Here is a 13045-nt window from a genome sequence, read left to right as displayed (position 1 = left end):
AGAGGGCATGCAGTCTACAATATCACCTTGCAAGAGTCCAGGATCGAAAAGGCAGTGGTGTAGTCTGTCAGTGTTTATGCACAACAGAGATTTATTTATTGTTGAAATGTTCTTAGCCTCAACTGAAACTGAACACCCACTTAAGGAAATTAGAGGACTAATGCACAACGGGCTGAGACAAATCGTGGTCTCCCTTTGTGCGGAGGACGGTTTAAAAGCAGCCAGGAGCATCCATTTCAACATAAACATTCACCAGCGATTCCTAGGAAAGCAGGAGAAGAGAAGAAAAACACAGGTTTCCAATTTCTTTCTGCATCGTAGGCAACACTGAGGTCTAATGCAGGTTCTCCCGTTGAAACCTGTTAGAACAATGAGCTCATCGTTTTCCCTCCGAGTTTGGCATTAAGACAAGTAAGCGTGATTTAAGAGGTAAAATCTGTGCAGAGTGAGAGGGAGATGTGCCGTTTCACAATAATCCAACTGCCACGTAATTGCTGCTTTTCTTTTCCAGAAACTCACACTGATTTCCCCCTCTATCTGATGGTGAACAGTCTCCATTACGCACTAATCCCCCGCTTTTTTCCCTTCTTTCTTTCTTTTGTTTTTCCACAATCAGGTCCTTGATAAACAAGTTTGGGCTGCTTCCGCCAGAAAATAAACCAAAAATTCAATTAGTGTCTCAGGCGAGATGCCAGTCAGAGACGTGTTATCGGTTGCTTATTTGTGATAAGTTGCTGGGGACTCTTGCAGCAACAAGAGAGAAAACGTGTATGTCAGGGTTTCATATGACTATGCATATAGTTTTCGCTGCCGATGTTAACACAGCTTCCAAACCCGTCCGTGATACACACATGGAAATAATGAAAACAAAAAGGAACAGAGCTACTGCAAAAAAAATAACTATTATATATATAACTGGTCTAACCCTGGCTGATGTCAGATTGTAATTTCTGTTATTCAGTTACCAGTGCAGAAAAAAGGGGGACTTCGAAACACAGCCGAGAAAAGCAGCGGCTTCTCCGGACCACAAATGAAACTCCGGGAGAGTACAGGGACAGTTCAGGTTTATTAAAAGCGTCTGATATGTTGTTTTCAAGTGATTATCGTCGATCTTCACGTGCCTAAATAAGCTCTCTTCTGTGGCAAACTTAAAGCATCTGTCTCGTATTTAGCAAAGTAAGCACAGCTGCAACAGCATCGCCAAAGTCCTCAACTAGTAAACGAACCACTTACCTTCGTGCTTCCACCTTGAAAATACACACGTCGCAGTGTTTCTGAGATACTGTCGCAGAGAACAAGCTGTAAAGTCTCGAGAATGACGAAGGAAAAAAAGCGGGGTTGTTAGTTTTAGCTAGTTGTTTCTGAAATGGTTAGTATTCCCAGAGCGCCAGCGTAGCGAAAAGACGCCCCTCACTGTTGTGACAGGACTGAAGCTGGTTAGACTAAAATCACAACACCTCGGCTGCAGCTCAGACCACGCCCCCGTAGTGCTGTTTGACAGGGATTCAAACCAATCAACGAGTGAAGTTAGGATGAGGTTGCCTTCGATTGGCCAATGGAGCAGTTTTTTTGCGCTACGCCCCGCCCCTGTAATGCTCACTTTTCTCCCAGATGTTGAATGCCTCAGCACCAGGGTCCCCATACAGTTTAGCCAGCCAATCAGAGCGCGAGATACGGGGTTTAAACGCAGATAATTTAACTTTATGGGAGGAGTTGAATCTATTTAAACCAATGTGAAAGTACTTTAGCCGCACTATTATCTTGCACATTAGCCCGCACTATAGGGTATTATAAAATGTTTGTTAGAGAATTATTTTTCTGAATTCAGTTGTTTTTTTTTTACACTTTATAATAAAGCATCTTATAACAGAAACAAAATTTAGTATAGTCATGCTAGTGGATTAGACTAATCTCTGCTGTTTGTACAGAATATACATGTATGAGTGAATATTGTTAGTGTAAGAGCCGTTCATTACAGTAATTATCAGTAATTGATATTATACATGAAGTGTTAGAAATATTAAATTTTAGAAAACAATGAAAATACTCTTCTTTACGTGCTACAGAAGCTCTTTATGCAGTTTCTTATTTTGCCCTGCTAACACTCTTAAACCTTAAGATATTCAGCTTAAATGGCTATAAAGCAGAGGATAAAATCAGTTTTAGATGCTGGAACTAACTAAAAGACTTTCAGATCATTTTGGTTTGTGTTCCACAAATACTATAATTTCATACATAACACATTCACATTTCCATAGGGGATGCTACACTCTGAAACTTGTGCATGTTCTGTCAGTATCCTACTGAGGAAAATAGCTGAGTATAATCTGAAGAAGGGAACAAAATGTATCCACAAAAGTTAATCAGCTGTGATGCTGATGTGCCATGCATTGCCAAAAACACTAATAAGACACCTGTGTAGAGACGGCAGCGCTGAGGAATTTGGTTTGACTGCGTTTTTGTTTGATGATAATCTAATAGATGGCCATGGACTCTGTGTCTCATTCATCTCTAGCCTTCATCTACTGCATTACCATTTCAGTCAGTCTTTCTTGTCAAAATGCTCATGAGTTATACACAGGACAATAGTTCAAGTGGCCTCTGTGCTATGATACTAACTGCTCTGGTAGTCGGATAAATGAGGGGTCCTTCTCTCAGGTCCTACTTGTTTATTAGATCTCTCTTTGGCCTCGAGCCGCAGAAAAAAAAATGGATGTGCCTTGGGTTAGCTGTGACTCAACACTAGCAGATTTACTCCAGACATTTCTTTTGGCAGTGCGATGCTGCCTGTTGTGTTGAAGGGCTTTTGAGGAGAGGGAGAGGACACAAGCTCAGAGGGCCATGATTTACATGGATTTGGTAAATCTTTGGCAACTTTCACTTCACCACAACATTTGCAGTGGTTTTGGCAGTAGAGAGGCTTGAAAGATTGGCAAACTGTTTTTCTTATTTTATTGTTTTCCTTAAATAAGCGGGTCAGTGGTTAGAGCCTTAATGTAAATAACTTTGTAGCCTAGGGATGTGGTGGTTTCTCAATAAAGACCATTTCATGTGTAGAGGACATCAAGGCCACTCTGACAAAATAATTGCTGGGCTGACAATAACCATAGTTCAGCATTTCAGGTTACGCATCTGTTTAATTTGATAATAATTATTTGATAATAATACATCTCTCACTCTGTCAATCCAACCGTTATTTCGCAATGACATTTTAAATACGGGGCAGATCATTTTCTTTCTGTGACTCTCTGCATACAACGAGGATTGAACTTGACTTTTTGCCTTCTTATCTAACGAAAACACACAGCAAATACAACAAAGGTGTTGAGAGATGTAAACACAGTAACTGCTGGGAAAATGGGAGCAGTGGTTTCAGCTGTCATCATCGTCATCATTCAAACTGATGCTCATTTGTTTACACAGAAACAAGGATGTTGTTAGACTAAACCGATATGAGCACACTTATGGCACAGCAGGCCTATGTCTTAATTATTTTTCTTGCTAAAATTTGTTCAATCCTACTCAAACAAATTTGGAAAATTATTTGTGTGTTTGCATCAGACAAGTGGAATATATACGAGTAATATACAACTGTTTTAGCTATTTAACATGTTCAAAGTTTAATCTCACTATTTTGTTAGTTTTTGAGCTCATTCTGCACCATTTAGTGAGAATCATGAAGAATTATTTGTAAGAAGCACTGCAACAGATTGCATGGAGCCCCCACAGCCCCTATCACGGCCTCATCAAGTGATTTTGGGATTACAAAAAAAGACAGATGCGACTCAGAATAGATACCCAGATCAACTGAGGAAGGATCGCCAAGATTTTTGTAACAACCAACTTGAAAACTGTGCACAAGAATACCAACAAATTCATTCAGGAATTGTCTCCTTTTTGCGGGAGCTTTAGCCCTTTGTCCATCCTTGGTTTTCCAACATATAACAATAAAACACTTCAGTCATTCTCCTGACATGATGGTACCATCACACCATGATATGATCCTGTGATATTTGATATATCACAAGACAAAAAAATCTAGAACACATTGTAGCAACTGTAAATGAAGAAGAAAAATAACAGAACAAAGACAGACATAATGAACTGTGTATAAATTTACCGCTTTTGTCAGCGTACACCGATCAGCCAAACATTATGGCTCCCTGTCTACTATTGTGTTAGTGCCTCTTTTATTGCCAAAACAGCCCTGACCTGTCGAGGCATGAACTCTAAGTTGCGAGGTGGAGCCTCTATGGATTACAGTTGTTTGTCCAGTGTATCCCACAGATGCTTGATTGGACTGAGATCTGGAGAATTCCGAGGACAAAGTCATTGTTGTGATCCTCAAACCATTCCCGAACCACTTTTGTTTTGTGGCAGGGCACATTATCCTGCTGAAAGAGGCCACAGCCAGGGAATACTGTTTCAATGAAAGGGCATGCGTGGTCTGCAACAATGCTTATGTAGGTGGTACATGTCAAAGTAAAATCTACGTGGATGCCAGGATCCAAGGTTTTTCATCAGATTGTGGGTCACAGCATCGCGCAGCCTCTGCTGGTTTGCCAATAGCGTATCCTGGTGCCTAATGTTCCCAAGGTAAGCAACGCACACAAACATCCATGTGATGCAAAAGGTAACGTGAATCATCAGATCTGGCTATGCAGCACCATATGCAATAAACTGTGATGCTTTGTGTATTCTGACACCTTTCTAACACAACCAGCATTAACTTTTTTGCATCTTTTGGATCAGATCACACGGGCCAGCCTTCGTTCCCCATGTGCATCATTGAGCCTTGGCTGTCGGTGAGTCTGTGGTTGATAGACACTTTTGATAGATATTGACCACTGGGAAAAACCCACTAGAGCTGCAGTGTTGGAGATGCTCTGATCCAGAAATCTAGCCATCACAATTTGACCCCGTCAAACTCACTCAGATCCATATGCCTGCCAATTATTTCTGATTTTAACACATCAACTTTGAGCACAAATGTTCTCTTTTCTCTCTAATGTATCCAACCCACTAACAGGTGCCATGATGAAGAGATAAACAGTGTTATTCACTTCACTTGTCACTGGTCTTAGTGCTATGCCCGATCGATGTCATTTCAGTACTGTCTCCATTCATTTATTTTACACCACTGTCCACCAATGCACACCTGTCAGTGTGTTATTTTTACTTAAAGTTAGTTAACTTCTGTTTACTGTACCCTCTACATTTTCCTTGCCAACATTAGGAATCATGAAGAGGTGATTCTGCTGAGTCAGATTAAGACCGGAATCCAACATTTAATAGACAGGTTTTTATTTGCCACTAATATATCCACTGCATATTACAAGACAGCAATACTGGAGGCTGCGTTAAACATTGGCCCGTTGCAGTATATTACAACGCTGTGTAACATTTGTTCAACTAAATGCGTTTCTTTCATGTTAAAATTGTAAAAACTTTGAGGTGATCAGAATTTCTAAATGAGAAATACAATTTGTACTTGTTTTTTTTTATAAGTAAAGTGTATATTTATCGATATAAAGTGGTAATATGTTGTTGATGAAATCGCAGGATTAATCACTTGGTCCATTTCAGTGAAAGGCTTGCATCAATACTGCAATAACCCAACTCACAGAGCCAGCAATCTAAATACCAAACAAGTTAATGCATACAAAATACTCCTGTGACCACAAGACTGTCTCCAAAATTGCCCCTGCAACTTATACTGGCAATCATGCAGCATATCAACAAATGCCTGCATTGACAGAGAATCATGTAAACACAATGGGCAAATTCAAACAACCTGTTTTGGAGTCTGCTGGAACAACTCGAGGACTCGTGTCACCTTAGAGCCAATTATAAAAAACACACACAAGCAATATATTCCCTGTTTGGTCCCATGGGTCTCTTTGAGCAAGCTAAAGCAATGAAAATGGAAGTACAGAAGAGAAGAAGTGTGGGCTATGAATCCAGCATAATGATGACAGTGCTCTACAAGGCTTTGGTGTCTCGTCCTCTCACAGGACTGCAAAGATTGCCTTTACACCACAGATCCCCTGTGTTTACGCAGAAGCTGGACCTATCCCTGCCTGTCAATAATCATTAATATAATGTAAATATATTCATGCTATACTGCTGCTATAAACTTGGATTGATAGTATGTGGTAAAGGACTAATGTAATGCACAATTTATCTTTTTAAGCTCTAGGGGAATATGGGTGGAATTTGTTCATGTATTCTATGGTAATGCTACTGTCTGACTTTAAACTGCCAAGAAAATAATACCATAAAATTTTATGTGGCAACTTTAGAAGGTGGTGTTGAGATTATTGTCTAAGATAATGTTTATGTTTGAAAAATTATGCATTGCATACTACAAGTATTTTTTTTTTTGCTCACTCTTCTTTACAATGTTATTTAAGCTCATTGAGATTTGTGGCTGTTTGATTATGCCCGTCTCTTTTAAGGTTATTCCAGGAGAGTTGAGGTTTGAGCTTTAACCGCAGCATTGCTCCACCTTCTTTCCTTTTTTAAATATTCTGGTGTAAATTTGCTAGTGTGGGATCATTTTGGGATAATTATCCTGTAGCATGACACAGTTATGACCAAGCTTAGCTGTCAGATCGATGACCTCACATTTAACTCTAGAATTCTTTGACATAGTGAGGAGTTGAATGATTGCAAGGCAGCAAAACCAGCCTAAATCATGACCCCTCCACCAACATGCTTGATACTTGTTATGCTCGACATATGCTATGCTTGGTTTTCAACAAACATGGTATTGTGCATCCTGGCTAGACATCTCCAAATGACATTTTTCCAGAAGTCTTGTATTTTGTTTAGACTCAGCTTTGCAAACAGAAGCAGTCCTGTATGGTCTTTTTAGAGAGATGAGCCTTTCTCCTGGCAATTGTTTGAAATAAGTCTTTTATTTCTTCTTGAAGTCTGTCTTCTAGTATTATGAACTTTAACAGTTAACAGCCTACCTGAGGCTGAGATGTAGACTTTTAGACTGCCTTGGTTTCACTTCTGCAAAGACTGTCAACTGTGCTGAATGTTTTCCACTTGTGAATAATCTTTTCTCACTGTAGAACAATGTGTTTCAAATTGTTTGGAAATGACCTCATAACCCATCACACTGAAGAGCAGCAAAAATTGCTTCCCTAAGATCATTGCTGAGGTTTTTCGTCCTTAGCATTGTGTTATCACAAACCTGGATTCTCAATACAAACTAAAACTTAATAGATAGTGGCATAGTGGAATAGTGGCGCTAGTGTCCGGCAGCCTCGCCTCTGTCAGTGCGCCCCAGGGTGGCTGTGGCTACAATGTAGCTTGCCATCACCAGTGTGTGAATGTGTGTGTGAATGGGTGGATGACTGGATATGTAAAGCGCTTTGGGGTCCTTAGGGACTAGTAAAAGCGCTATATAAATACAGGCCATTTACCATTATCATTTAGATGTAGTGGCACTTGCCGATGGTCAGTTAATCAAGCATTTAGTTTTCACAAACTGCTCCTGCATATCGGCTTATATTTGGTAAATAAATAATGACACACTATAATAAGTCATGTGTAGTTCATCTGTTCTATTTACCTTATTTTAAGATGTGGTATAGACCAGATTATGAATTATTATGTTTCAATATGTAACCCTTAGAGACTATACGTGAGTCAGTGATTATCAACTCACAGTGTGAAAACGAACATTTTTCAAACTCACAAAACTTGGGCACAGCACAGTTTCTAAATATGGCAACTAGATAGTGGAACACATACAAACACAACGGTTTAAACAAATGTAAAAAATAAATGCAAGTGGTGTAGAAGTGCACAAGGAGAGAAAACTGAAGGTCAGATCAGACACAGACTGACAACTTTTTCGTTGTTTATGTCAGGCTGAATTTTGTGAAAATGTGTATGTAGTGATAACATTAGGTCGATTTCTATATCTGATAAATTTCTGATGCAAACACACTAAAATAAAAGCTGACACAGAGCACCTAATTGATAAAACATTTATTGCTGTGTCTTAGTAAATGAAATTTGCAGGACCACAAAACCAAAACATGTTCCACTGCAGAGTGAAAATAAAACATGTGTCTTCTTCATGTATCTGATCTAAATAACTCTTACAATACTTATCCCCTCACAGCTGAGTGTGAACAAGTGGTGATTTCATAATGTTAGCAGGCATAAGGAGAGTCTGGAAACATGTCTAGCCATTTGGCTGTATTAGTGATAGGCTGTGTTTATCTGCTGTCTGTGTGATCTTAATCCAATACTGGGGTTCGTTATCCCCAGCAGGTTTTTCAACTAAACAAAGATTAGGAGGAATCTGGCTGCTTGTTTATCATCTGAATGAATGTCAGAGGTCAGCTTCAGGACAAATGGAAGCAGAACAAATGGCGCTCTAATTTTTTCTCACTGCTCCCATCAATGCCAAGACACTGAGCCTCAGACAGAAATCTACTGTTGTTGCAAAATGTCCACTTGATGCACCACCACACAACGAATGAATCGAGTTTCTGTGTTCAGAAAACTATCTGGATCAGGATTTTTTGGTTTTATTTTCTTGAGAATATGAAGTTGATCTCTCCAGTTTTTCTCATTTCAATTTGATATTAATTTCTGGGGTTTAGTGCAGTGAAAGGCCCAATTTTGCACCATCTCACAATGGAAAAAATCCAATCTAGATCCAGATTGACTCTAAAAGTCAATCACCTCTGAATTTGGAAATACATCAGTGAATGGGGTGCATATTTCTAATGTCTGTCATGCTATTCAGTTCCATCTTTAACGGAGATTAAAATCACACCTGCTTAGTCTTCATGAAGTCTTTTATTTTGAAAACTGACTGGAATCTTCCTGCCTGGATTTCTGTCATCCTCAGTGCTTCATACAGCTTGACACGTTTTGATTAAAAAATAGCACTTTGGCTATTTAGAGCTGCTTCTGAAATTTGCAGCTACAATAGAAGAGTGGATGCAATCATTTCCTGCCATGTGTGAAAACAGCTGCACCCCAGCAAACTGGACCAAGATTCTCCTATGGGAAAAGTTTTCAGTGTAAATCTGTTCAGAACCTTTTGAGTAATCGTGCTAATAAAGACATAAACCAAAGCAATTACATTACCTCAGGCGTAACAATATTTTATGTGAACTTCCTGGAGGTTATGACTTAGTTACAAAAAGCTGCTCTGTTGTCATTATTATTTTATTATCTCTGATAATAAATGGCTTTCATGTTTCTTCTTCTTTTTTTTAATTACAGGACACGCTTGCATCCTTTATTTATGGTTTTGTTAAAGCATTGTGAAAAGATTCCTCTCAGAATTGAAAGTTTTTATAGGCATCTCAATTGTTTTAAAGCTGCAGTAATGACTTGTTTATGTCAACCATGGAGCCAATGAAAAAAGAATGGAGAAGAATAAAGAGAGAGTAGTGAAAAACCAATAGAAAATGATCACGAACTCAAAACATTTCGTCTCGATTCTATTTTTGTATTTTAGGGTTTTTCTATAGAGCGTTTAAGTTTTATCACCGTACAGTTTGGTTTAGTTTAGCCATCCTCATCAACCTCAGCGGCAGACACAAAACATCAAAGAACAGACAAAAAAGCTGCAAGCACAACGGAGCATTGTGATCACAAGAAAAGAGAAGAAAAGAAAAAAAGTCTTAAATTTAAGACCACACGAGCCCCCAGCTTATATAAGCTCGTGAATTCTATTACACATTTTAAGTAGCTTATGATGTTGTGTTGCCATATATATGTGTTTTGGGTATTCATGCCCTCATGTTTCAATAATGGATCAGACACTGAATGCTTTTATTCAAATTATGGTCCATTGTTTTTGCCCAAAATACACTAATACAGAATCGATAGTGGTGAACGGTGAAAACATAGTGTTTCACAGTAGCTTCACCGTCTGACACAAGGGCACTCTGGCAGAGTGGACATTTGCTGACACTTTAATTTGAACTTAGGCCACTTGGCTGAAGGACACTCACAGTCTGAACCCAAGGACCTTAAGATGCAGCAATCCACCCACTACAGTGTGGCTAAAACAGCACGTGAGACATCCATGAGAATAAAAGCATTCCTAGAAACCTAACTGCCAGAAATTGGCCTGATTCATAGTGTTTTTCTTGAAAATGAGCATTTTTATACTGAACTGCCATAACAATTTTGTTTCATATTGTGTTACATAATACTTATGAAATGTGAAAAATACCACAGCTGATACATGCTGTTACAGTCTAAGGGACACTGAAGGAAAGCTTATGGACCATTTAGTGTAATAACCAAAGAGCAGCAAGGCAGAAAAAAGCCCAGTGTGTACCAGTTATATAGAAAAAAAAACACTTTATAAAAGATTAGAAATAGTCTTGGTTAGTTATATATTGCTTTTAGCACATATCGCACAGTATGTAGTGGTTTGGTTCTAAGTGTATAATAATACTCAAATCACATGCATGTCTTTATATAAGCCTTTATATACAAAAAAGTTGAATAGGTCCAAAAAAACTAATCTCACCTGAGTCTTTATGGAGTGTATATTGGAAAAAAACCCCACAGAGAGCACAACAAAATAACTCACCTAAGCCTGTGAGAAAACATGTTCTCCATTTAGACCAATCCTTTGAAGGCAATGCTGATTAATTATGATGTATGGGTAGGTATGGGCTGCATCATCTATCAGTTGTTTTGTTGACAAGCTACCTGTCATTTTATTGTCCCAGATGACCATATCAGTGTTCATTATTCCAGCTTTTGCTTTTGTTTTTACATCAAAGCCACAAATGGCCGAGAACAGAACATTTTATTACACAGTGGCTCATCCCACAAAAACTAACAGAAAACAAAGACTACAACAGAATTATTCATATGTAGATTTTTTCTATCGTGATAATGAATTTATTCTCAAATCTGTTTTGTCTACATTAATTTGCTCTACGCCCAGTCTTTGTCCTGTTTTCTGCCCTTTCTGAGCCACACCTGTGTTCAGTCGATCTTTCTTCTCGGTGTAAATATCTCATGCCTTCACCTCCCAGTTGTGAGATTGTCTTTTCTTATTTTAGCTTTCTGCCCATTATCGCTTCTTCCTGTTGTTTTGCTTGTATTTCCTCATGTATGACCTCTGGCTTGTTTTTTTGACGTTGCCTTTTGCTTTGGCCTCACTTGGATTGTTTCCCACTGTGTCTGATGCCCTGTGTATGACCACTACCTGTTAACATCTTTTTTATGACTTGAACCCTTTTCTGTTCATGCCCTGTGTTTGTGTCCACCCCTCAATGACTGTCACATTTTATATATTCAAGCTGGGTGTCACGCCTTGTTTATAAGTGATGGTTAGAAACATTTCCACAAAGAGTGCGCCTGTGCATTCTTGCTCAAAGCTCCTCCAGCAGTTCTCTTTCCCTGTTCCTCTTTGATGTAGATGCAGATGCAGATGCATCCTGACGTCCTGCAAGATGGCGCTTTGTGATCAATTTCTGGGTCATATGCAGGAGGAGAGAGGCGACAAGAAGGCACAAAGTGGATAAATGAGAAAAGCCCAAATTACAAAGGAGGAAAGGGCAATAAGCAGCTGGTGAAAACAAGACACCCACAATGGCAGGAAAAAAACAAACTATTACAAGATATGGAATATTCTTCAAAGTCGCTCAGAAAACAGACAGAAGAAAAAAACATGACATATTACATCTTTATACAGTTAACAGCTGCTTCTGTCAGCTGTCATTTGCACATCCAGTTTCAAAGCTGTAAATGCTTTTTGAGGGACTTCTAAAACGACAAATTTTGGAGTTTATACACGTTCTGATCCTATTCTTTTAAGCATACAAAAGCATTTAAATTGTTCCACTTATAGCTACATTTTCTTGCAAGTCTTGTATTCTTTAGGAACTTGTGAATGTCCTTGTTTAGGTTCTGGATACTTTCTCTTCTTCTTCTTCTTCTTTGTTTTTTTAAGATTTAACTCTACTATGCTTCATATTCAGATTAAAATGAGCCAAATGGTGGTTTTCACGGTCTTTGATGGTCAGGGCACCAGGTTAAATGGTACTCCGCACGTGCCTCAAAGTACAATGGGTTTTTAATATTAGACTTGCATGTTCCAAAGTAAAAAAGGATGCCAAAATAATTTTCTCATCCCCTTAACAACTAAGGAACATATTAAAAAGGCAGATTTATAATGAAGACTCCATTCGGTTATTACATTCCAATTCCAGTGAAAGGAATAACATGTACTCTGAACATCCTCCAAAGTGTGCCAGCTTTTTGCATCCATTACAGTGTTGCACTACCCCTCTGTCTGGTCTATCGTATATACTTTGCCCTAAGGCTTTCTTTTTTCTCCCCCCAATAATCCATTTTCTTTTTTTTTTATCCATTTATATCCACTTTCATTTACAGTGTAGACCTTTAGCTGACGAATAGCAGCGAGCCTAAAAGCAGAATGAACTTCACCCCCGGCAGCAGCTCACCGTCATATTAAGAAAACCATACTAGGAAGGTCAAGGGTTACAACCGCAGCACCCTCAGAACGCTACTGTGACAGAATGATGAAAGGTCGGAGCAAAAAATAGAAATAGAGGCTAAGGGGAAAAGATGAAAGATTTCTGATGAGAACATGTGAGAACAAGAGGAGAGGAAAGATATGGAGAATGGATATGATTCAGTATTTGGAGTAGGAGAGATATGAGGCGCTCCTTGAAGAGGTGAGTTTTCAGTCTACAAAGAAAGCGAGGCGTGAATCCTTTGTTATGACTGGAATAGGAAGGTCATTCCACCATTAGAGAGATGACCCTATGTGGATCGATAACAAAGCAGGTGCTGGGAAGAAGAATGTAGTGAGAGGCAAACTTTGAACATACAGTAGATGTGTTGACTTGCATCATAAACCCAAAGGTTAAGGAATAAAGTTGAACTTAAATCCAAGTCGTTTTTCACCCAAATTCACTTATTTGTAATTTCATTTTAAAAATTCCTCTGTAACACATTTTTTGGCACATCAGAGAGGTCAGTTAAAAGGCTGTATAAAATCCTCTCAGCT

General features: G+C 38.8%; 1 protein-coding gene across 4 annotated transcripts in view; it reads right to left on the bottom strand.

The window, feature by feature from the left end:
• Positions 1-1452, bottom strand: part of sema6cb (semaphorin 6Cb) — a 146238-nt gene extending 144786 nt beyond the window's left edge. For all 4 annotated transcript variants that reach the window (XM_005739218.1, XM_005739222.1, XM_005739223.1 and 1 more), the window contains exon 1: positions 1234-1452. The gene's annotated coding sequence lies outside the window, so the exon portion shown is untranslated. The remainder of the gene's footprint in view (positions 1-1233) is intronic.
• Positions 1453-13045: the final 11593 nt, after the last annotated feature.

The sequence above is a fragment of the Pundamilia nyererei genome, unplaced genomic scaffold (assembly GCF_000239375.1).
Source record: "Pundamilia nyererei isolate P.nyererei 1_Seehausen unplaced genomic scaffold, PunNye1.0 scaffold00090, whole genome shotgun sequence".
Taxonomy (NCBI): Eukaryota; Metazoa; Chordata; class Actinopteri; order Cichliformes; family Cichlidae; genus Pundamilia; species Pundamilia nyererei.
This window is presented reverse-complemented; position numbering and strand designations above follow the sequence as displayed.